This window comes from Phoxinus phoxinus (genome assembly GCF_949152265.1).
Source record: "Phoxinus phoxinus genome assembly, chromosome: 10".
NCBI classification, from domain to species: Eukaryota; Metazoa; Chordata; class Actinopteri; order Cypriniformes; family Leuciscidae; genus Phoxinus; species Phoxinus phoxinus.
The window spans coordinates 8,621,689-8,649,318 of NC_136885.1; the positions used below are offsets into that span (position 1 = coordinate 8,621,689).

The window sequence follows — 27,630 nt, forward strand, 5'->3', positions numbered from 1 at the left end:
TAAACCTCTCCAAAAGTTTTGACAAAATACAAAGCTTTGAAATAGGTCTATAGTTATCTAGTGAAGTAGAATCGCCCCCTTTCAGTAAAGGAACCACGAATGCTGATTTCCAGATCTGTGGAATTGCATTAGTTGTTAAAGAAAGATTAAACAGATGCGTCAGTGGTAATGAGACTACTAAACCTACCCCTAACCCTAACAGTCTACTAAACCTCAACTAATACTCTAACGAGAGTTAGTTGACATGTAGGTGCAACATTACTTATAGTCAAAAGAATGTCTAAAGGGGACCATCAAGTGTAACCATATACTTTATATATATAGTAATGTAGTATTTAATGATCTATAAACCATGTTGGAGATCATAGATTTTGTTGCCAAATAAGTAGGTTTCTTCAAGCATCTTGGAGACGTTACCACAGTTCTTGTGGATGTAGTCTGTCTCAGTTTTTTATGTTTCTTCACAGACTCGATGATGGTGAGATCAAATTTATGTGTGGAGTATACTGTGTGGAGTTACACTCCGTATGCATACAAAAATCTCACTGAACTCACTGGCACTTTTTTGGGGGGGGTGGGGGGGGGGGGGGGGGGGGGTTCTGTATATACTTTGAACATTGTGCAGTGTTCAACGACAACATTACACCCTCTGACCCTCAATTTTACGGCAGAAAAAGAGTAATTGGCAAAATAGTGCAAATACAATAGGGTTTCCATTCACTGCTTAGACTGCAAACAAGCCTAAAATAGACCGCAAACAAGCATAAAATAGACCAGGACTCTTATTATGTATATCCTTTACTATTTTTAGATGCTCATTAAAATGGTTAACATCATTATTTATCAACATAAGCAATACATGTAAGGTATTTACTGATTGTGAAAACATTGAGTTGTGTTTTTACTTTGAAACCAGTAGCAATCATGTTTCAACACTGAATTAACCAATAGTGTGAGTTTGGGGTGGGACTGTGAACAATTGAAGACTGCTTGATAACACCGGCCATGTTTGGAATACAAAAGCTTATTGCATAGCTTATACTCACTGAATACTGTATTGTACTGTATATTAAATGTATTACAATAGTGAACTTTAAGTTCAACAGAGGGCATTATTCCACAATAAACAGTACACATGACCTCATCACTTTCCATGTTTAATTCAGCAAGTGATCACCAGTAATCAGCTGGGAAATAAATATGGTCATAATAATAATAATAATAATTCATTACATTTATATAGCGCTTTTCTCTGCACTCAAACCGCTTTACATAGAAGGGGAATCTCTTCAACCACCACCAATGTGCAGCATCCACCTTGATGATGTGACGGTAGCCATATTGCGCCAGAACGCCCACCACACACCAGCTTACTGGTGGAGAGGAGAGGTCATGTAAAAAAAGAAAAAATAATAATCAAATCAATCAAATAAACAAAGAGATGAAAAATCAATCCATCTCACTGGAATGGGATGATTGAGAGCATCACATTTTGTAATACAGTGAGTACAGTATTCTTCAGAAAATTCACAACCTCAGTATAACAGTAGTGCAGCTACAGTAAGTGCTATTCCAAACATAGCAGGCATTGTTTGCACTTCCACTGTGGTGCAAAAATCTTCAAATTGCACATCTTTTGAAAATACACTCGACACATTGTTTTCATATCAAGAACACAAAATAAAGTCCCAGTTGACATCAATTTAAGATTACATTAACCTATAGATTCAAGTTCAAAGGTTTGTCTAGTGGATGCTGGACTGAAAGCAGAAAACACTCACAAATGTTTTTTGTATTTTGCATGAATTCATTATAAACAGTAGTTTCTGATCACGGCCTTTGAAGGACATTTGCCCTGCAGGTAGGTCTGCAGTGAAAGCCTGTTTTCCTCCGCCGTTATTCCCACAGAATGGAGCCCAAGTTTGCTAATTCTCTGAGCCCATGGAGGGCGGCAGATATAGTCAATGCGGGTGTTGGTGAGCTCAGACTAGCGGGAGTACAAATCCCTCAAAGAACTTAAGGCTGGCTGTAGTCCTCCGCTAGGCTGTGGTGGGAACCAAATCAAAGAAAAAGGTGCCTGTAAGGCAGATCAGCCTAGAGCCCAAATTGATTTACACACACACACACACACACACACACACACACACACACACACACACACACACACACACACACACACACACACACACACGCGCGCACACACACACACACGCGCGCACACACACACACACATACACACACTCACTCACTCACTCACTCTCACACACAGAGAGAGATAGAGAAGCAGGAAGGATTTGAGGCGGTAAAATGATGTACAAAACTACATGAACAACATTTAGCTGAATTTATTTAAATAATAACTGGAGGATGCTTTCAGATTAAAGAAGACATGTTGATGTTCGAAACATATTTTAACTTAATTCTACTTCCTCGGGTTATTTTTTAAATGCTGGACCTTATCACCTAAAACCTTAATCGATACAAGAGGAAGCAAAGTGTGCTCCTCACAAAGCATTTGAATAAGGCATTTAGACATCAAAACACACAAAACTTTCTCAGACATTTGAATTGCTAGCTGTGCACTTCTCGACGTCTCAAGCCAGATTTCTTGACTTCCCTGCTTTTGCTCTCTGAACACACTGAGAAATCGCCTCAGACCATGTTCCACATCAAAAACAACAGCAGAGAAAGAGCGATTCACCTGCTCCCCTCTCTGCACGTCTACATTCAGAGTGAATCGCTGAGCCACAACTGGGTTCAGAGATCAGCTTTGAAAATAAGGCCAGGGGTCGCAGTTCATCGTGGCTCAACACCCTGTGGCAACTGGAATAGTAATGTAGTTGCTGGGATCCGGCCCGGGCCGCTGTGAAGACTTCCAGTGAGGAGAAGCTATTGTTTATGGGCCTCTTGGGCTGGAGCAGAGCAGAGAGGCGATGAGCTCCTCCGGCTCCTCTGTGCTGATGCTGGATTTCTCGGGCTCCTCTTGAGGAGTTCAGCATTCCTTTCAGCGTGAACTTTGGCCGTTTACTGTTTCTCACTGTGTCCTGCCCACCAGTGATGAATGTTCATTCTGAGCCAGGCGCCAAAAAGCAGTTTCTGAAGGAAGAAAACAAAGTACATCCTGGTTTGTAATATATCTTACAGAGTCCATGGATAATGAAGAACTGCAGATAAAATATACATCATACAGAATGTGAATCACCAACATAAACCCAACCGGCAGATGACATCAGGAGTCGGGCTGAGCTAACATTTCTTTTGCGGTGTAGTGTTTGTGAATTTTAAGTATGCATAGAATAAAGGATCTACAGTACTATATTTGCCCCAAATAATCTATACAACAGCACTCACGGAATAATATATCCCACAATGTAATTATCCCTTCTGTCTCCACTGACACAAAGAAACCAGAAGCAGAGTCAGTCGCCTGACTGTTGAAGATATTTTCTCCCAAAGTTGAAATAATTGAACAAACCAGCTACATTTTATTTCGGAGATCGTAACCAAATGCCACTCACCGAGTTAAATGAGGACTAGGGATGTGCCTGAAGCTGAATACCCTATTCGAAAATAATGCCTTCAAAATGAATAACGAATTCCACTGAATAATAGGAAACATATATTTGTTAGATGCAGTCATTTGCTGGATAACTGGTGAGCAGGGGATAGTCCAATATTATAAATAAAATTCTAAAATCACTATGCAATAATGAGTGTGTGAAGTGAATGAGTGTAAACTCTATGAATGAAATGAGCAAATGGTATGCTGGTATTATACCCCATGATCGCAAATCAAAAACCACTTTCCGTCTCTGTAAGTCTCTCAGATATCAGAACCTGCAGGTGTTATATCAGCTAAAATACTGAATCATACACATTTTCTACTACTTGATACTGTATGTCTATTTAAATGTTTTAAACCTTTTACAAAATTACACTATATGTTTCTCTGTCTCACTCTTTATCATTTTTTCAGATTTGCATTTGTTGCATAAAAGTTGTTTTAGCAATTTTCAACAATTTAATATTTTCTTTCAACTTCCATGTTCTATAATCAGATGTTTTATATAGAGTCCTTCTTTTTGAGGCTGTGGATGAATGTCCGGACATGTACACAAAATTCCTCCGGAAAGTAATAAGAGTTGTTTTCCATTTGTTTAACAGTTAGCATTATACAGTATGTGTTATACGAGATTAGTGTTTAAGATATTTAAAGAAATGTTATAATTATTTTTTTAAAAGTTTAATTTTATGAGTTATACATGGCACATTTGTAAACTGAAATGAATGAAGGTAACAGAATTACGTTTAAAAGAGACTTTTCATGTAATTTGACTAAGCGCCGCCCACTGTTGGTTTTATCTAAATACGATAAAAAATATTTGGAGATTGCTACAGATACAGATAGCGGAGCGCTACATACCCCTAATGAGGACAATTTTTTTTTTTTTCACATTCTTTTTCTCATTTAGGATCATGAACTTGCCTGCAAAGTGTTAACGCTCTGATGTATTGTGATGCTCTGATGAAAGTGCATACCAAATTTTTATTACAATTATGATGTTTTGCGGGTTACTCGCATATATTTAATGGTTAAAGGCATGCCGCTTAGACTTTTTAAAATGTATTTTCTTGTGTCAGTTTCTCAACCACCCTCTAAATTATGTTGCATTGAAGACATAATTTTAAAATTTCGTATGAATTTTACGAGGTGGCTAATTCGTACCGATTCATACGACCTCACTCGTACGAATTTGTACGCTTTTTGCTAAATCGTACATATTTTACGATTTGCCAAAATCGTATGAATTCATACGAATGACCTACCCCTGACCCCGCCCCTAAACCTACCCATCACGTGGGTTTAGACAAATCGTACAAATTCGTACGAGTGAGGTCGTACAAATTCGTACGAATTAGCCACCTTTTAATCACTCGTACAAATTCGTACGAATTGGTCGTGAGATAGCGTTGTTCAAACCAATAAGTTTGCTGTTGCCTCAGAAAAAGCACAGAGAAAAAGTGCTGTTTTGGTCACACCTGTTTTGTTTAAAATCTTAACAAGTTTTAATAAATGTTAGCCCAGCCTGTTCTCGCGTAAATGCGTCTCTATAGCACGCAGTGTGTTTATCATGTGATTTAAACATGAAAATTAGTTTTTACGTGCATATGATACGCAGTTTTCGCGTGCATTTGATATGCACTATTGCGTGTAATACACACGCACCCCACACCACTAATCCTACCCAAACGTATAATACTGTACACACGCACCCCACACCACTACTAAACCTACCCTAACCAACCCATGCGTATCCTATGCACGTAAAAACTAATTTGCGCATATAAATTGCACGATTAACACACTGCGTGCCATAGAGACGCATTTAGTGTGATCGGGTTGCAATACTGTTATAATTTGTATAATATTTACAATTTGAATAATTTTTTTAACAAAAATGTTTTAAAAATAGTTATATAAAAATAATTGTATCATACGTTCTTATGTTTTTTTTTTTTGCAATGCATGAGAAATACTTATTTCAGTTTTTCATAGGGTCATTTTTGGTTCATTGTATTGAATCCAATAACCCTAACCCTACATAAAAATCGTAACAGAATTTGAACTTAATACAAGGTATAAGCAATACATCCTGCATTACTCAGTAAGTAGCGCCAGTATTCCCTTCTGAAAACAAATTGGCTTGCAATCCTGTAGCATAAACAACAATATATTGGAGTTACACAAACTGTGGTGTCATTCCTTTGTGGTCTAGCAAACATTTGTGAGTTTGACACATGTATAAGCTCAGAAAACCAATAGTTACATCATCACAATTAGCTGAAAACAGCACTGGCCACAACAAGGGTTCTTGTGACCATGTATTCCATACAGTCACTACGTTCTCAGAGCAGCCGGAGCCAAAATTTAATCTAAACCATGTCATCACCGTGCCACATATGTACAAATTAAATGACAGCACACTGCAGTAATTGGTCACGTCGGCATGAGTAAAGGTTAATGTATAGGGTCTCACAGCAGGGGTTGTGTCCAGCCTGAATGAGTCAGTAGGTGCTGCAACGGTCTCTGTTGAGACTGTGGTACAACCACCGGGGTCTGATTGACCATTACGTCTAAACGTCATTCAGACTTTCTGCACACAACGCCTGAAAGAGGAGTATCACACACTCGCCATCTTCTTCAAATATTATGAGCATTGACGTATCAAATGTAGTATTTTACAGAAATCCTTGAAGCTATTATTGTTTCGGAGGCTCCTTATGGTGGTTAAATTCCATAAAAAGAGTGAGCGATTGCCATTTGTGACTAATATAGTAAAATTAACTATAAATAAAAGATGTAATCCAAAAAGTACCCTTTATCATATTCAAAAGTCCTCATTAGGCATTCAAGCCAAGTCTCGTTTCCTCTCCAAATGCAATTAAGTGTGAGCCTTTAAGGATAAAGTAAGCTTGTTAATAAGTTCACAGAGTAATGAAAAACAGCCTTTTCTTTATTGCTGAAGTGAGAATATTGAATCTAATAACAGGGCTGTGAAACATCAGCGACTCTGAGCAATGCACCTGCCAACTTCTTGGGGTTAAAAATGGAGCCATGTGTTTTTCTCATTACACATGGAAACCTCAGCCCTGACATCTGGGATCTTCACGACAAATAAACAGACATGATTAAATATCAAAGCGTAGTGATGTTGACTATATGGCTGTTCATGCTAAGTTTAAGTACTGTCACCGGGAAAAGTCCTCGCATTGTGATGGTGAGAGCAAAAATTATTCAGTGAATTTTTAGCTGTCGAATTGTTAAGCCAAAAAATGTCCATGTAAACTTATCAATATATACCTTGGGAAATGTTAGGTTAGGATTATCCAAGGTTAGTGAAACATGGTAAAAAGGGACATGGTTAGATATTGATGTCATCTACAGCTTCGGAATGGCAATTCAGTCAAATAATGGCAAACAAATTTCCACAACTTTTCCAATGTGTTTGGACCCTGAGGATTGTTGCTTGTGGATACATTTTCAGATTATGATGAGAAACAATTATTCAGTATGTTCTTCCACAGTATAAGTGCAAATTCCAAAACCAGACATCACTCTACCATCATTCCAGCAGCAGCATATGCAATATAGGAGGCATATGTAACGCACAGCGGTAATAAAGCATTACACTCGTAGTGTTGCTCTGGGAGCCTGTCGGTGAGAAAGAGCCCGAAAATGGCTGTGGAAACAATTTCCTCATCCGCGCCTCAGGCCAGAGATTAAAAAGTGTCAATTATAAATGATGTCAGTCTCACTTACCATGAGGAGCGTTTATGCATGAGGCTATCAGGGAGATTGAGTGGACGGCAGCGGATGATTTCAACATTGCCAGCAGCCGTCGCCCTGTGCCACTGTCCACTGCTGGATTTGACAACTGACACGTAATGAATTGCGTTTGCCAAAAACAACATTTTGATGCACTAACATTGTTTATTGACTTTGCTACTCACACAAACCCCCATGCCAACTGCAGAATCAGTGGAAATACGTCTACAACCTGACAGTTTCCACATTGGTTCAGCTTTTGGAGGGAGCGCAAGCTGCTATTTGTTGATCTTGTTTGTCGAGTTTGCGCTAAAGCTCTGGCAGAGTGCTTAACTTCAAATTCAAGGACATTTGTTTCTTCTTGGACAGGAGCCATTTTCATCAGAACCGTGTGCATAAAGCGGGCTTATTTAGCAACCGATGTGTTGCTTTGAATACGTGGCCCCCCTTGAATCCAGATGTCAGAATAAAAGAATGCCTGCACCCTGCGAAGGTCTTCTTTCTCTGTCCCAGAAAACCTGAGAGGGAAGTGAATTCCCACTGAGCAGGAGCATGGATCATGGTAATTGCCAGCGGTACCTTGGGGCCAGAGCAATGAGCTCATTATTTCTCCCAAAACCCTTAAGTCTCGCAAAACAACAGCCGGCCGACTGTGGCTCTCGGTGGGAGTCGTGGGCGTGTGTTTGTGCATGTCGGTGTCGTCTTCCAGACATCCACTCTGCTGAAGCGTCTGGGAGATCTTATTGTTTTCATGATAACAAGTAAGTAGAATATAGCTAGTTACTAAATAAAAAAATAAAAATAAACATTTCTCACACAGCCTCGCGTATCTGACTTGAAAAGCAACGAAAAGCCATTTTTGTTGTATCTCTCTTTGTGAGGTGCTGAGGAATACAGACTACAGTATCCATCTATCCATCTATCTTTATATCCATCCATCATCTTTCTAAAAGAACAACATCTCTTGCAAAGTTTTTCACAGATCTCAAGCAGAGGCGGCTGTCCAGAGAGTTGATGTGAATGGGAAAGCTGACAGTCAGCCTGCCCTGCACTGAGCTTTCATCTGGAATAGGGTTGTCGCTGGCATTGGTCAGTGCCCAACGGATATAATGCCAAGTGGAGCTTACACAGTAAATGGAGAGCCCTTTCAAAACCAATGCAGCTTAATACAGTGGTGTAGTCTACGTGATACGCAGGTATACGCCGTATACCCACTAGGAAATGCCAAGTATTTCTGTATACGCACTAAAAAAGCGTGAGGATACATAACAACTTCGTTTTGTGACAACTTTCACACTTTCATTCATAAATTCACCGCGTCTGTGTTTGCAATGGACACAGATCAAATCGCGGAATCCACTCACAACTGTATAAAGCAGAACGTCACGGAATTTGGTCATTTTTTTAATGAATAAATCAAAAGTAGGGCTGTACAATGAATCAAATCTCGACTAGTGTCTGTGAATGTTAAAAACTCAAAGAGACTGCAGTTGTTCAACGCATCTCTGGGAATGAGCGCTCAATGTGTGCTCTTACACACACACTGAAGCAAGCGTGACTTACGCTCGTGGTGTTTTCAGCGCTTCACTGTAGCTATGAGGACATGATGTGGGCTACACATGTGAACTTCATCACAGAGCTGCTATAGAGTCACTTCAAGAGAATTTTACCATTTCATTTGATAAAACTATCGTCATTCATTCGTATCATACACACACAGAAACTGTAATGTCTTTACGACAACCTGTCAAAATAAAAGTTCGGTATAAACTCAAAGAGATTATGAAAGAAATTGCACAGTAAAATGTACTGTAAAATAATAATAATAATGAAATATATTAAAACTTATTTTAAAAAGGATCACACAAATTTTCATACATGTTTTAATTTAAACAGTAAACTTGCCAAAACAATAACACCATTTTCTTTCAAAAGCACCATTTATAACAGTAAATTTGTATTTGTGCTTATAGTGTTTTTTTATTATTATTATTATTATTATTATTGTTAGCTGATAAAACCTGTGCTTCAGGGACCATATTCATATAACATATAAGGCTAAATGTAGCTCTTAACTGGCTGAGATAAATGGTGATTAACACTAAACAGTAGAAAATCAGTCCAGTCTCCTCAGCTGTAAATTTCATTGGCTGTTAAAGTCTTGTGTTGCTTATAATAAATTGACATGTTGATAACACTTAGTCTCATAATGCTCTAAATTACATGTCGTTGCATACTGTATGCATTAGTGAGTGTGGTGGTGCTTATGGGGTGATGAGACGGGTTAGTATGAGACGGGTTTTTGACCTACTTTATATTAGGTGTCTTTAACTACTATATACTTGTACAATGTACTTTGTTTTATTGCAAAACATTTGTGCTGCTATTGAGGAGGGATACGGGTGAGGCTAGGGATAGGTTTGGTGGTATGAGTAGGTTTAAGGTGTATGGGAAGGGTCAACAGCTTTAATTATAGATGTAATTACAGCTGTAATTTAAATATAAGTGCACTTTAATCAAATGATTAATTTAGATATACTTAATATAAAGTGGGGCACTATTTTTTTCATTTTGTTTTTGTATTCACATACTGTATAAGGAAAAAAGTTTTAAAATTGTATGCTCTTCATCTGTAAAACATCTACTATAATACAAAGACAAATGTGTTACTTGTTTAAAAATGCAACAATGTTATTTATTTGTTTGTTTATATAGTAATTATTGTTTGATTATGTGGCTACTTTTTAAAATGGCCGTCAATGGAGAAACATGCTTTTGGTGTGTAGTTACAACATCTACCAGCAGGGGCTAACAGAGACCAGGGGGCTGATGTATGCTCAAAAAAGGCATTGAAATGCACATACACAATTTTCCACACACATATCGGGATTTATAAAAAATGTACTTAACGTAAATGAGTGTGCACAGTATATGGACACTCTAGACACTTTTGCTGGAGTGAGCAAAGTAATGAAGTGAACAGAATAATTTTCAACTGTTTTCCAGTTGAACATTTTAATTTCCACAATTAGATTGCAGTAGGACATCTGTAAAAATGCTTACTTTAGCCTGATAGCACTAAAAGCGTACGCCCCACCCTCCCTACAAAGCGGCGTCCAAAGCTACGCCTCCTGTACGCATGAGCACAGCCCAGAAGACCAGAGACAACGTTACTGCAATACTAATATCATGTGTCATTCACCAGTGAGAAAACTTTATTGTACAGTTTGTAACATTAGTACAACTACAATACCAAACGTAAACAAATTCTTAAAAATAGAATTAGATGCAGTAAGTTTTCGGTTTGTTTAGCTAGCAAAACTTGTCAGTGTGTAATAATATGTATTGCATGCCAGTGTTCCAACGATGAGAGTCTGGTTGTTGTTGCTGCTTGCCTGCCATTCTTGCTCCGTCTGGACAGTGTACGTGAACGCGCTGATGTCTTATTATGTCTGCGTCAACAGCCTGCGCAGTGGTATGCAAACACACATTGACCGACAGGGAACACATGCTACAGGACCGCTTGGACCGAACGCACCGATTGAACGAACATTCTACAGTCCTACGCCTTCCACAGATCACATATATTTATAAAAAAAATTATTTAGACCGCTTAACAGGAGACTTAGGCTGCATAGTTTAGATCAGCCGGAACCGGGAACACTTCCCATAAATCCTGATGTACTTGGTACATCATTAGAAGGATGGCGTCTACGCTAATATTAGTCTCTCTGTTTATCCCGAGGTTTACCGCAGTCCGCCGGATCCAGGCCGTATCCGGATCTGATGAAGGACACGACAACAACGCAGTCCTGAAGTGTCAACTAGTCTCTCCCCTGTGAAGGCCTCCCTCCGTTCCCTTTACCTCTGTACAGATAAAACGTTGTCAGGATAATTCCGGTTCACGTGGCTATGCAGAAGCGATAACAAAAATTTTGTATTATAAATTTATCAAGTCTCGTACCTTAGAACTTATTTCATGGTTTGCATTCTCGAGACACCAGGCACTGTTTTGTGCAAATGAGTGGCTGGATCGCGTTAAGGGTTCCTCAAACTCAGTCCTGGAGGGCCACTGTCCTGCACAGTTTAGCTCCAACCCTGATCAAACACACCTAGCTGTGAGTTTCTAGTGATCTTGAAGACATTGATTAGCTTGTTCAGGTGTGTTTGATCAGTGTTGGAGCTAAACTGTGCAGTTAATAACTTATGATCTAATGTTAATAACTTAATAACTAATGATCGTTGCGATGGAAGTGAATCAGTCAACTTTAGCTGGACAATAACTTTAATCTAGAGCTGCTGTAAAGCCAAAACAATCGCTGTTACTTTAATTTTCTATTATCACTGTAAAGTTGCTTTATTGCAATCTATGTTGTTGGAAGTGCTGTATAAATGAAGGTGACTTAAAAACAAAACAAAATTATGCAGAGAATCACAGCTTTAAATTTAAGTTAATTTTAAGTTAAATATTAGTTGTGGATACACTGCTTTTCGACACTTTTCCTGTTGCATGCTATCCCAGAGGAAAGAACATCTCTTTAACATCAAATGGAGACTTGAGTCTTGACTCCTGCTTCTCATACTTGTCTCCTGAGAAAAAAAAATCTAACACTCTCACAGTGGACTCCTTTAAAGATTTAGGCCCCGTTTACACGTACATGGTTATTTTGAAAAACGGACACATTTCCCTTCGGTTGTGCCCCTCGTGTACACGCAAACGGAGAATTCTCCTCTGAAAACGATTCTTTCTAAAAACTCCGGCCAGAGTGGCGATTTTGGAAAACTCCGTTTGCACGTTTGCATGTAAACTGAGAAACACTGAGTTTTAGGCTGCGACGTCACAGTATGTGACTATTTTCGGGATTCTGGTTGGCTAACATGGGCTTGAGCTTCTCGTTACACTGCCACCTACAGGTTTGGCATGCTCTTGACGGCATATACACGGGTTCGTGTGCACAGGGTTATTTTTGAAAACGAAGAGGGGTGAAATGTCCGTTTATGAAAATAGCCGTCCACGTGTAAACGTAGCCTTAGAAGAGATCTCATCATCATCACACACTGTGCTCATATTTTTCTGCTTAGAGACTCTGGATCGCTCGCTGGAGAAGCTGGAGCTCTCATATTTGTCTCTTTAAAAGTTTAGAAAAAGATCCCAATAATATCACACAATGTGCTCTTTAGTTCAGGAGGTTTTCTCCCAAACTAAAGTCCCCGGTGGTCTCAGATTTGTCTCCTCCTAAGTTTCAGACAAGATCTAAACAACATCACACACTGTGCTTAGATTTTTCTCAGCTAGAGGAGATGTCACATTTGTCTCATTTACTGTAAAGTCTACAGTAAATAAAGAATAGACATCCACGACATTACAAATTGTGCACAAAGTCAAGTACTTCTAATGCACCACAGTAAAAAACAATCCATACATTCAGAGTTTGAGCTTATATTGAGAGTGAAGTTATGCAAAAATAAGTTCATCTTAATTGCTGACACAATAAGAGAATTGAGCTGTACAGTTTATGTGCATAGGGCATTTGTTCTTGAAAATAGTAATTGATAAAGTGCCTTTATCAAAACTAACTTACAAAAGTCTTACTACAGGCAGAGTAACCCTGGAGCTTACTTTTGCTAAAAGGCACATTAAATGTCTTACGACGAAGCAATTTTATTATTAATATGCAAAATCTGGCTTTTGTGAACGGACACTTTTAGGATAAAATCTACGGAAAGATTTATATACAAGGCCCCTGATAACCAGCCAAGTGCTGACCCCTTTATGACACACACACACACACACACACACACACACACACACACACACACACACACACACACACACACACACACAATAAAAAAAGTCTCGTCTCATTGAGCACTTTATTTATGACTGAATACTCAGATAGTCTGAATTCAGATTAGATTCATTAAATCAAACCATCCATCGATTCAAATTATGACAATTTAATTAGTTTAGACTGACATTTTATTGGGGCTCCATTTGCATTTTATTTTATTTTCGTTTACTTGATGAGCTTCATTCATTCAAGCTTCACACAAGCAGAATTGTATAAACCATTCTTAAAACATTTCCTAAGTAAACTGCCACATTCAATTCCATGCAGCATTTTACACAACATTCAAAGCATGGATTTATACAGAAATTTGGTCTGCTCATATTCTTCACAGCTAGTTTTTGTCTCGTCTTGTAAAAAGTTAACAGTAGTAATGATCCTGAGTTGTATTGCCAGAATGAGGATGTAAACCAGTAGGTTAGTAATGTCCGATCAGCCCCTGAACTACAACATTCCAGAAGCATCTTTTTTTTAAAGTTCAAAGTTAACATGTTTTCTGACAAAATCCAATGAAAATGGATACACATTCTCCTGCAAAGACTAGCTAATATTAACATAGATGATGGTTTGATTCTCTGGATCAGAGACTTTCTTTCCTGTCGCCCTCAGAGGGTATGTGTAAATGTTTTTTTGTCAGTGTCTTTTTTCAACCCGATCTCACCAAATGCGTCTATATAGCACGCAGTGTGTTTATCGTGTAATATATACGCTAAAATGAGTTTTTACGTGCATAGTATACGCATGGATAGCACATGGTTGGGTTTAGGGTGGGGTAGGGTGCGTGTGTATTATACGCTTGGGTAGGATTAGTGGTGTGGTGCGTGTGTATATCACGAAATTAAGTGCGTATCATATGCACGCGCAAAACTGCGTATCATATCCACGTAAAAACTCATTTCCGCGTATAAATTGCACGATAAACACACTGCGTGCTATAGAGACGCATTTGGGTGAGAACAGGCTGCTTTTTTACAGGCTGCCCACAAGGCAGCGTTCTTTCCCCTGTGCTTTTTTCATTATTTACAAATGATTTTTCTATGAACAATAGCACCTTTAAATTGATAAAATATCCCCTTTGATGAGGCCTCTTATCTTGCACATATAAAGGCCCTTGAAGCATGGTGCAAAGATAGCGAGCTAGAAATGAATGTGGCAAAGACAAACAAGCTACTTTTTTGCAAAAAACAAGACATAATAACAGAGCCAGTTTTACTTAAAGGGGTCATGACATGAGAAACCAAATTTGCCTTGATCTTTTGGTATATAAGAGGTCTTTGTACCATTAAAAAGTCCTGCAAGTTTCATAGCTTAAGACGTCCTCCCCATTATAAACAAATCATTTATTTAATCAAGCTCTAAATACAGCTCGTTCTGGATCCATGGTAAGAAGTGACGTCACGGTACGAAGTGACGTCACGGTACGAAGTGACGTACCAGCGTTTGCATAATGACCGCCTCCAGCAGAAGACAGTTACGCTTTAAGCGCAAGGCAACTACGCTCATTTCGTATCACTGTCGCGCCCGCGCGCTGCGCGCCTCACAAGTGTTCAGTCGACGGAGAGCGAGTGGGTCTGTGTACAGGGAAATTACGATGCCACGCAGATGTGCTGTTCCTGGCTGTGGACAAACAACATCTTTGAATACGCTGGGAAAGATCCAGTCGTCAGGGAAAAATGGATGCACTTTATTTTTTGCGGACGTCTCAGTGCCGACTATTCTGGGCTCAACAACGACGACGCAAACAGTAAGTAATGTATTTAAAACTTTAAACTACTTTTTAAATACGGCGAATCCGCAAATATTCTGGCTGGGGGCGTTAATAATTGATGTATAGGCACTGACGTTAGCCAATCATAACAGCAGTGTTGTTATGTAACGTATCTGTACTTTACTTCGCTATTTAAATTTATGTCAACTTTTACTTTTACTTCACTACATTTCCTAGATAAAATGTATACTTTTACTCCGCTACATTTCCACTAAGCATCTTCGTTACTCGTTACTACAAAATAAAATCAGAAGAAATGTGGGTTTGAGGTTTGGCGAATCACTGCACCTAGATTGCATTGCGCACACTCTATTTCAGCGTCAAGCTTGTTTGTTGCCATGGAAGCGCGAGCCGCGGCCGCGCGCGAATCCCAACGCGACGCTTCACGAGATAAGATGCAAGTGGCTAAACTAAACCGCTGATTTACAATAGAAGTTTTAAACGACCGACATAAATAATCAGTTTGCAAAGCTCATCTTCGGGAAGGGGAGATTTACAGGTAAAGATAAAGAGACTGAGAGAAGAAGAACGAGAGATGGAGATGAGAGAGGGGAGCAGGTAGAGCAATAGCCTTTTGCATACTGTGCCCAGAATGAGAATAACTTTATTACAATGGATTCCTATTTAACACAGATATACATATGTTTTTTGCCAATGACAGTGGAAAAATAATATGCCCCCGAACCCCCTAGCAAGATCACTTTTGGGACCTCTGTATTTATAAAACCCCGTATACGGCTATTGCACTGAATATAAAATTATATTTTTGAAAAATACAATGAATTATAAGGCTGTACAGAACAGTGCACTATTGCAGACTGATTTTTTCTTAGTAGAGCAGCTAACTTAAGGTACATGCAGTGGGAGATAAACGATAACACAAGTACAGGCTACAAAACACAAACAACAGCAGGTTGTACCAGTTAATAGTATGCCTAGTATAAGAAATCCACAATAAAGTTCACAAACAAAGTTAACCGCTTGCTTTAATAAAAATAAAAAAAACTTTTTACTTTTACTTAAAATACATTAAATATCAGAAAATTACTTTTCATACTTAAGTACAAAATAAATCAGATACTTTAAGACTTTTACTTGAGTAATATTCTAAAAGGTAACTTTTACTTCTACCAAAGTCTTTTTCTAGTACCATACTTGTACTTTTACTCAAGTATTGCTTTCTAGTACTTTATACAACACTGCATAACAGTGGGCGTTAACACTGAACTCTTAAAGGGGAAACACCCCCAAAACAGACTGTTTGAATCAGAGGATGAGAAACAGGGTGGGAAAAGGTCATAAATCACTACATTTTAAAAGTCTTTTGTAAAAAAAACTATAGTAATACTATAATTGCACCTAAGGGAACATAATAATAAAATTAAAAAACCCATGTCATGACCCCTTTAATGGTCAAGTAGTTGAAACTGTGGACACTTTTAAAGTATAGTTACGGTTTTTGACAACCACCTGAGTTTTACAGATAATACAGATTTGATTTTTAAGAAATGCTCACAACGACTTAGTCTCCTCAGAAGACTGAACTGCCTGGGTGTCAGTGCTCAGATTATTGAGCTAGTGTATATCACACACATTGAAAGTGTTTTAACTTTTCATCTCTCTGCTTGGTTTGGCCAAACTGCAAGCTTAAGAAAAAGCTTAACAGAATAGTGTCAATGGCTAGAAAATTAGTAGGAAAACCACAAAAAACACCTGACCCAAATATACATTGACAGAACGAGGAAGAAAGCTAGGGAAATCACTGTAGATACTCACCCCCCTCTCTAGCGAGTTTGAACTTTTTGAACTTTTGAAGTCTGGGAGGCGCTTCAGAGTGCCTCTGGCTAAAAGTACTTTTTTTATTTTATTATTCCAAATGCCATTAGTATCCTTAATCAAATCAAAGACAAAAACAAATGAGCTGTTATCTTAATGTATTTAAAGGAGAACTCCAGGAAAAAAAAAAACGAACCGGATTGGTGCTTGCAACACGGAGCTGCTACCGCCAATGCCCAGAGCTCCCACTCAGTTAAAACGGCAGTTATGCGGGCATATTCATAAAGAGTGTTTTTGTGCCTCTTAACAGACACAAAATGCAATGAAAATGTCTGTCCAACATGAACAGGGTCCTTACATGACAACAAGATGCGTTTAGCAACTTAGCCATTGTTTAAATTCACCTAAAAAGTGTTTTAGACTTTTTTTAGGCTAGCTGTAGTCTCGCGCTGAAGTCCCGTGGGAACTCCCATTGTAGCCGGAAAAAAGTAAATAGATGTGTGCAGGTGGGAGGAGCGTTGTGTGTGTGAAGAGTGTGAGGCTAGTTTGTCGTCTGTATACTCGGGTTCGAATAAATAAGGACGACCATCAAACTCAAAAGCCTCTTCCATGTGTTAAAAATCTTCTATATTCTCCATAGTTACGTTACGAACCATTTCTTCTTCATTTGTGAGCAACTCCGATCATCACTCTTCACACACACGATGCTCCTCCCACCTGCACACTTCTATTTACCTTTTCCCGGCTACAACGGGAGTTCCCACAGGACTTCAGCGCGAGACTAACGTTACAGCTAGCCGTCTAAAACACTATTTAGGTATGGCTAATTTAAACAATGGCTAAGTTGCTAAACGCATCTTGTTGTCATGTAAGGACCCTGTTCATGTTGGACAGACATTTTAATTGCATTTTGTGTCTGTTAGAGGCACAAAAACACTCTTTATGAATATGCCCCCATAACTGCCGTTTTCGCTGAGTGGGAGCTCTGGGTAGCAGCTCCGTGGCGTGATTCCCTGTATCCCATTTTGCTGTCGATGGGTATGACTGACCAATCTGTGACTATAAAGTATGCGATCTGACGTGATATCCTGAGGGTAAGTGTTAAAACGCAACCATGATTGGGATTGTGATAGTATGATGACTGGTAACATTTTCTTCTGTGTTTTAGGATCCTCCTTCTCGTTCGTATTCTTCTCTCGCTCTCTGCCATGATTCTGAGTTGCTGCTCACGCTGTTAAAGCGTTGCGGTTGGTACAGCCGCGCTGACGCGATCCTCATAACAGGGGATTTATCTCGTTCTCTGCCGTGATTCTGAGTTGCTGCTCACGCTGTTAAAGCGTTGCGGTTGGTACAGCCGCGCTGACGCGATCCTCATAACAGGGGATTTATCTCGTTTTGTGCTCATCTACTGAGTTGAAATTGCTTTGTAACAATCTCAAGACCAACTGATCCTTTTAGGTTATCGTTTTTCCTTTTTATTATTTTTGCTTTATTGGTAATGTTTTTATTACCATTTCTATGTTCATTTGTATAGTTTCTTTTTGTTATTTTTCTACTGCAGGAGCTGGGGTCCCACAGCCGGAGTGCTCTTCCTCGTGGTGGTGGTTCTTCTTTATCGTGTGCAGTGTACACTTTGAGTGTGATAGGTGATTAGACTGCACGGGTGTGTGTGCGCGTGAACGTGTGCCTTGTAAAACCGAACTACAGTGATTCCTCTTTGTTGGGAGCCTCAGCCCTGCTGTCATTTGGTATTTTGCTTTACAGATATATTTATCATTGCTATATTGTTTTGTGTGTTTCTTTGATCTGAAGTGGGGTTGTCAGTGTTTGCTGTGGGTTTTAGTGTCCAACATTTTTTAATCATTTTGTATTAATAAAAGTTTGTATTTTGTATTATACTCACGTCTCTCTTGTCTACCTTTTACGAAGGCAGGAACCGAACCTGTGTGCTTGACTCAGTATTTTGAGTATTTTCCCTGGGGTAGCACCCAGGGTGGCGTATTCGGATCTCTTTATTAATAAATCAACTTGAGCTTGTGTCTCAATACTGCAACCACCCGCCACACAAGCACCAATCCGGTTAGTTTTTTTTTCTATAGACAGTACTCACAAAGGTATAACGATCAAGATTAACTTAAAAATTGCCCGAAGTTCTCCTTTAACATTTATTCTCTTTATGATAATTTACATTATAACTTTTTTTTCTATTTATCCAGAAATATTTCCTTATTATGTTTGAGACGTTGTTTGTATGTTTAATTTGTCTTGTACGTTCGGTGAGCCAAAGAAAAGTCGACTGTCGAGTTCACGCGCTTGATCATAGGTAACTAAGATTATTTTTTTTACAAATATCCATCAGAGCTGATATTCTTAAAACACCACACAGCACTGTCTTCGGCTATCAGTCTGAGTCTCCACTGTTGCTTAGTTACCTATGATCACGCGTGTGAACTCGACAGTCAACTAGAGAAGAAAACAGGAAGTAAATACAGGTATGTGCGCTTGTTGAATTAACATCATTTTTATTAATATCTTTCACATCTACTGCAGTCAGATTCACCGTGTTCACTCTGAAGGAATCACTCAACATGGCTGGGCACTTGTAATGACACATCAAGGATGATAAGAGAAATAAAAGTAGGTTTAAAATTTACCCCATTCAAGTCAATAGGGTGACATTTTAAAAAGAGGATAACACGGTGTAGGCAACACCGATTTTTTTCGTTGTTCTCTGTATTGACAGCACTCCAAATTTACTAAAAATTGAGCTCAATGTTAAAATTGACCGGAGTTCTCCTTTAAGTCACATGACATTTACAGCTCAGGTGAATGGCTCAAAAAGCCTCTGTGCCTAGAACTGCACCGATCCTAGTTCATCAGCAGAGCAGATATTGAGAGCAAGTTCCCACACCCCTGCCTCTCGGTCGGATAAAACCCAAGGATCATTTGCCTCCCTGAACACCCATGGTTGTGGCAGGCAGCAGACGCAGGCCCTCGGGCTTTCATGTGCTGAGCAGGAAGCAGGCGGTGGGAATTAGACCGCTTCGTCTGCTGCTTCCAGGGGATGACATCTCTCTTTCATCCTGCGCCGTGGCTCTGGCCGCTGCTAAATTTCACTGTATGATGTCCACTCACTCTTTCCACTCACAAGACCTTTAAATGGAGCTGCTCTGCCTTCATCTCCTCACCATTAATTACAGCCATTGGGCTGATCTCTGAGAGGATCATCATTATAGATCTCATTCACTAGCTGAACACATTTCACATGGCGTGATCCTCCAGATTTAAGTGGTTTACGTCATAACATAACATTATCTCAGTTGTTTCTCCTGTTCATTATTAGTTTGTGTTAACTATAATGTTGTGAACTAATGTTAACAAATGAATGTGGGGAATCTGAGAAGCATTTAAAATCTCCATGTAATCTAATTGAAGAAGAAATAACAGATATGGATGAGATCTAATCTGTGCCGTTGCTCTCTGTTTATGCATGTGTGTTTATAACTCTTCAAGCTCTTCGTGGCTGACGATTTGTTTCAGACGGACAGAACCAAAGGGGGTCACATGATTGTGATATGACATTTTATGAGAGCCAAACAGATTAATCTCGCCCCTAGGAGGTTTGTGTTGCTACAAATATTCCCAAAGCATTACCTAAACCTGGAAATTGTCTAATTCTGCAACAAATTTTTTTTTCTAAACTACATCACTGCCAATAAGAACAAGCCAAAAGAGGATGTTCATTGAAGAGCATTAAAAGCAGCAGTTTTAAAGATTGTCTTGCATTAACAGGTGGTCCTGCTCTTGGCCGTCAGTCTGGATTTATGCATATTTTAGGCTTCTTGCCAAGTACTCAACTGCCATACTGCCCACCGGAAGTGGGAAATAAGTTATTTATGTCTGATTAAGGTTACTGAATGAAAGTATTTTAAACATCCCACCTGAGAAAACAAACAGAGAAAAGCAGCTCATTCTGAGTGGTGAAGAAAGTAGATAAACAGTTTAAGAACAGACTTTATGATCTTGGTTTAGTTTGCTTAACTTTCATAAGTATGTGTTTCTTAAAGGGTTTCTGAATATGAATATCATGTATTTCAGTAGGGCACTTATTTAATCAAGGCCATTAGTTTTAATATAAAAACTGCTCTCTTGACATTCCTTATAATTAGTTGTTACCATTTTATCATTTCTGAAAGATGAAATGCAATGCTCATATTATTAATTTGGCCTTGAGTTGGTTTAAAAACTATGTAGCCTATCTGGGTATTGGTAATACCCAGATACAGTATTGTTGGTATTGTTGGAAATAAAGGTACTGTTGACTGAAGAGTGTGAGGCTAGTTCTTCGTCTGTATACTCGGGTTTGAATAAATAAGGACGACCATCTCTTCCATGTGTTCAAAATCTTCTATATTCTCCATAGTTACGTTACGAACCATTTCTTCTTTATTTGTGAGCAACTCCGATCATCACTCTTCACACACACGACGCTCCTCCCACCTGCACGCACGCTTCTATTTACCTTTTTCCAGCTACAACGGGAGTATGGTAAAACACTATTTAAACAATGGATAAGTTGCTAAATGTTATATTCTTAGTAAGAAAGAATGAAGGAAATTCTTAAATAAGGAATTCTTTAATCAACAGTTTCAGTCGCAAAATAGTACAGCACAGATCGCAGCTCGTGCCACGCTTCACCTCCCTTATTCTCCTATCCTCAATATCCACATATCTCGAACCTCTACCGCCACCTACTGTCCAGTATGCACAGAAGAACACAACATATTCCCCCATCACTTAAAGCAAACTGTCTACACAGATATTTAAGAACAAAAAGGAAACTCAATAACAAAGTTACTAAATTACCAAAGTATTCACTTGGTTATGTAACATAATTACTTAACTCAATCCGGCTAAAGAACAAAAATAATATTTACTAGAATTATAAGAATGTAGTATTCATATAAAATCAACAACAAGATGACTTAATGAATTACTCATCCTTTATAGTCACGCAATGCAAGGTGACTAAGTAACACAGTCTTCCAACCAACGAGGAGGTCGTCTCACACGGTTAGACACCCTTTGAAGAGTTCCGGGAACTTGAGGCGCCAGAGGAGGAGGATGAAACTGAAATGACAAGTCCACAGCCTCCATGTCAGTATTCTCCGAAACAGGTGCAACAGAACGAGCCAGGTGAGAAGCATGCCAGTTCTTCCCGTCTGATAACAGGTAAGTACACGCACCCAGTGTACGCACAATTTGACGTGGGTTGGAAAATCTCGGATGCGCTTTCGGAACATGAGTTGGAATGCGCACTCGCACCCAATCTCCCACTTTGAAATCAGGAGTGCGAGCTACACGTCTAGAATCAGTGTATGCTTTCATTTTCTTTTGTTTCAAAGAAACTCGCTGAAGAAGCGCAGGCGCATCCTGACGTATTGTGAGAGGAGGAAGAACATTAAGACGCGTTCGCATCCTTCTGCCATGAAGCAACTCAAACGGGGATAGTCCTGTGGCAGAATGTGGTGTAGCACGATACACTTGGAGAAATTCCGTGACAGTAGGTTTCCACGGCTTCGTTTCCAGAACAGCAGACTGAATGCAGCCTTTCAGCACGCGATGAAATCGTTCGACAGCTCCATTCGCGGCAGGGTGGTACAAAGAAGTACGTATATGTTGAATGTTTCTCTCTTTTAGGAACATAGCAAATTCTGCTGACGTAAATTGCGTTCCATTATCAGACACGATAGTACATGGATTACCATATCTACTAAACACAGATGACAAGAAGGTGATAACATTGTGAGTAGTGATGGAAGCGGTGAAAGCGACTTACTGTGATAATCAATCAATGTCAGCGCATAACGACAGTCCCATACAGCGGTTTCAAATGGACCCACCACATCTATAGCTACCTTTTCCCACGGTACAGACGGAAAAGGCACTGGCTGTAGTGGCGCAGCAGAGGTGTTGGCAGTCTTGTCAGAGGACAGACACATTTGACAGGTCTGTATATTCTCCTTAACCAGACAATCTATGCCTGGCCACCAGTACTGTTCACGAAGGCGTTGTTTTGTGCGCACAATTCCCTGGTGGCCTTCATGAGCTTACCTCACCAATGTGTGCCTCAGCGCGACAGGTACAACCAGACGTGATCCTCTGAACACATAATCGTGCTGCACACTCAGTTCATCACGTAGTTTGAAGTAAGGACGTAGCATATTATCCACAGAAGTTGAAGAGGAAGGCCATCCGCGAGCAATTTGTGTGCGTAATGCACTCAGTTCAGAGCACGTCGCGGAGGCAGAAGCAAACTCAGCAGGTGACAGAGCTGACACTGCAGGAGACATAAACGCCACAAACTCAGGTTCAGCATCCATGCAGTCTTCATCCGAAGCAGGTAAAGGCAGACGAGAAAGACAGTCAGCAGTGCAATTTTAAACCCCAGGCCGATAAATCACATCATAGTTAAAACACAGTAACCGCGCTGCCCAGCGCGCAATGCGCATTCCGGCGCGATCAGTACCTTTGGATGAGAGGAGCACAGTTAACGCTTGGTGATCCGTCCGCAGAAGGAATTTACGACCCCACAAGTAGGTTCGCCACTTTTCAACGGCCCATACACATGCGAGTGCTTCCTTTTCAATGGTTGAGTACTTGCGTTCAGCAGATGACAATGTCCGGGACGCAAAAGCAACAACGCGCTCAGTCTTGTTCTCGTGAACTTGAGAAAGAACAGCGCCCAGACCGTAGTCAGAGGCATCTGTAGATACCACCGTAGGCAAATCTGGGTCGAACTATGAAAGTGCAGGACTGTCAATAAGCAACTTTTTTACAGCATCAAAACAGTGCTGAGCTTCCTCCGACCAGACGAAATCTGAGCCCTGCCTGATGCACGCACGCAGAGGTTCAACTACAGTGGCAAAGTTCGGAATAAACTTATTGTACCACGATAGTAGCCCGATGAAAGAACGGAGTTGAGTTGCATCTTTTGGAGCTGGTGCATGAAGAATGGCAGAAAGGTGATCCTCATCAGGTTGAATTCCTTGCGCGTTCACCATATGACCCAGAAAGCGCAGACTGGTTTTGTTAAACTGACATTTCGATTGATTCAGCTTCAGTCCAGAATCTTGTAAGCGCTGAATAACGGCTTTGAGCGTGTGATCATGTTCTGTTTGCGTCTTTCCCCAGAGAATAATATCATCAAGGTAATTGGCAACATTCGGAAGTCCCTGTAAAACCGTTGCCAACATTTTCTGAAAAGCATAAGGTGCTGAAGCAAGTCCATACGGTACGCGGCAAAATCTGAAAAGTCCTTCGTGAGTAATGAAGGCGGTCAGATCGCGGCTCTCCTCATGTAAGGGCAACTGAAAATAAGCACTCTCCAAATCAATAGTGGAAAATACAGACACTCCCCTTAACAAAGACAACAATTCCTCAATGTGTGGTAGTGGGTAGCTATCCGTAACTACAGCCTTGTTGGGTTCTCGCAGATCCACGCACATTCGAATGGCACCCGACTTTTTCTGTACTACTACAATCGGGGAGACCCACGGTGAAGCGTCCACTCTCTCGATAATGTCAGATTCAAGAAGGTGATGAATCTCCTCAGTGACTGCGGCTCTAACAGACAACGGCAAGCGGCGAAGTTTCTGGCGCACAGGAGCAACAGCTGGAGAAGTCTTTACTTTGTGAACAAAGCCTTTTGCACATCCAAAAACAGCTGAAGGCATCAACGCAGACAATCGCAGCACAGGAGTTGAAGACTGCTCTGGCAAAATTGAATTGACTTCAAACCGGAGACATAACCCATTAATAAGATCCATGCCGAGCAGAGCTGTGCCAGATTCCACCACGAAGAATGACGTGGAGCAGGTGATGTCATCCTTAGAGACAGTGACGGGTAAGCAGCCAAGTACAGGAATCGGAGCACGAGAATACGTCACTAGTTTCAATGAAGGTGGCAGCAAAGCGTCTTTCTTGAAGTGAGTGTCATACACAATTTTCGGCAAGATAGAAACAGATGATCCAGAATCCACGATAAGCTCAATAGGCACAGACGTAGTTGCGGTCGCAATAAGAGCAGTGCACCGAATTTTATCCGTTAGTGAGTCATGCATATAGAGAATCTGAACTTCAGGCAAGTCAATTTCACGCACTGAGCACGCTTGTCCCGAACGACACACCCGCGAATAATGTCCCATCTTTTGACAGTTATTACACTGTGCTGATACAGCAGGACAACTACGATCATTTGCAAGGTGTTTCTGAGATCCACAGCGATAGCATTCACGAGAGGACGAAGCAGGTGCAGTAGTTGATGAAGGCTTTGAAGAACGATTTGTAGACGGTGGCTTTAAAGGTGGTCTACGACGGAAACGTCCAGCTGCAGGTGGAGGCTTTGTATGTATCACTTGCACAGGAACAGAACGAGTATTTGATAATAATTTGGCTTGTTCACCAGCAGCTTCTGTCTGGGTTGCAATAGTAATGGCTTTTTCCAGAGTCAAATCAGATTCCAAAAGCAGTCTCTCACGAATCCGATGACTGGACACATTCTCCACCAACTGGTCACGCAACATTTCATCCAGAGTAGCTGCAAAGTCACAAGTAACCGCTAAGTCCCGTAGAGCAGCTACGTACTGAATTATAGTTTCTCCTGGTGCCTGAACACGTTTCCTGAAAGCGTGGCGCTCAGCCACTATGTTCCGTCGGGGGGTAAAATGCGCTTTCAAGGCCGCAATCGCATCGTCAATCGAATCACCTTGATTCGGCAAGGAATAGAACAATCTTTGTCCTTCAGTCCCCAGACAATGTAGCAGTAGTGCTCGTTTGCGCTCGACCGGCCATGCATCTCCAGATGCACCAACAACCAGCAAATAATTCCGGAACATCCGTAGCCACGTGTCGAAAGGAATAGTTGGTTCTCCAGGACATGGCAAAAATGGCGTGGGAAATGTAGAAACAGCTGCCATCGTCAAAAAAAAAGTACCTCGTCGCCAATTTGTTATATTCTTAGTAAGAAAGAATGAAGGAAATTCTTAAATAAGGAATTCTTTAATCAACAGTATCAGTCGCAAAATAGTACAGCACAGATCGCAGCTCGTGCCACGCTTCACCTCCCTTATTCTCCTATCCTCAATATCCACATATCACGAACCTCTACCGCCACCTACTGTCCAGTATGCACAGAAGAACACAACACTAAACATATCTTGTTGTCATGTAAGGACCCCGTTCATGTTGGACAGACATTTTAATTGCATTTTGTGTCTGTTAAGAGGCACAAAAACACTCTTTATGAATATGCCCCCATAACAGCCGTTTTAGCTGAATGGGAGCTCTGGGCATTAGCGGTAACAGCTCCGTGTTGCAAGCACCAATCTGGTTCGTTTTTTTTTTTTCTATAGACAGTACTCACAAAAGTATAATGATCAAGATTAACTTAAAAATTGCCCGGAGTTCTCCTTTAAGAATATGGCTTGGTAAGAAGTTGGCATTTGATGTTGATATTGATTACTTAGTGAAAAGACTTAAACCTTTTTTTTTTTTTTTCGGAAAAAATATATAAAAAAATCGCTTTGGCACTAGAAAGAGAATTACAGAGTTTATTAATTTATTTATTTGACCCTTTTTAGACTATGGTGATGTTATTCATGTTTGCTTCCATGTATTTACTGAAAAGGCTGGATGGTGTTTATCATGCTGCACTGCATTTTATAACAAATACTTGCTCACATACTCATCATTGTTTGCTGTACAACTATGTGGTGGATCCTCTTTATATCAAAGAAGGAAATCATATTTGTTAGTATATACTGTAAAGGCATAGCTGGGTATGCTTCCAAATTACATTACTAGTCTTTTATGGTTACGAAGAAAGAACTATAGCACCAGATCATCAAGTGGAATTAAATTAGAAGGACCTAGGATACACTCAGAGCACGGAAAATCAGCTTTCTCTTATTATGCCTCATGGCTGTGGAATGAATTTCAAGCTATTATTCCACTAGAAACAATTCCTTCTTTGAATACGTTTAAAAATGTATTGCAGTGTAAAATGAATAAACCATGTTGCTGTTTTAATTAATGTGTTGATTTATGATTCATGTTTTTTGCTTTGACTGTTTAGAATTTGTGTTGTGTGTTTATGTGAAATGTAATGTAAAAAAAAAAAATGTGTACCGCCATTTTGGTCAGGACTCCCAGGAAGAAGAAATTTCTTTTAATCTTAATGGGACCTTCCTGGAAAAATAAAATAACAAAATTCAGACAAGCACAGGAGAAAACACAACCAACAAAAGACCAAGCAGAAAAAAAGAACAGAATGAACTGACTTAATTTATTATAAGTCTTATATACTGTACATACAGTGTTCTGCCCCCGCTTCTGTGTGTGTATGGCGTGGCCTAGCCGGTTACATCAGCTCGGCAGAAAGTTAACAGTTTCCCCAAGACAAAGAATGAAGCTTGTTTATCCTTTCCAAACTTTACTCAGGAAGCACTGTAAAACTGCAAAGAATAATACATTTCAGTATTCCATTCAAATACAGAAGTTGTTTATGAATAATATTGAAATTGTATCTGTTAAACAATATAAAAATAAATGCGCTAGCTTAATGCTAACTTTTAAGGAAATTTACATTACGAGGCTAACGTTTAGCATATGCGATCAAAATACACATTTAGAACGAACTCAACTTCATTAACAAAGGATCTCATTACTATCATTCCTAGTGCTAGATGATGAGATAACTATATGACTTCGTACTTACAGGCAAACGTGTTTTCTGGCCAAATTAAATCAAGAGAGAAAAATATGAGACCGCTTAAATTCACCGTGACATTGAACTGACGCGAGACTACTAATAAAATGTAAACACATGCTAGGTTAGGAATCACCACAAG

General features: G+C 39.8%; 1 long non-coding RNA gene across 1 annotated transcript in view; it reads right to left on the reverse strand.

The window, feature by feature from the left end:
- Window positions 1-969: 969 nt before the first annotated feature.
- Window positions 970-27,630, reverse strand: part of LOC307005066 — a 141,892-nt gene continuing 115,231 nt past the window's right edge. The window contains exon 6 of the long non-coding RNA XR_013799212.1: window positions 970-3,096. This is a non-coding gene — a long non-coding RNA (uncharacterized lncRNA). The remainder of the gene's footprint in view (window positions 3,097-27,630) is intronic.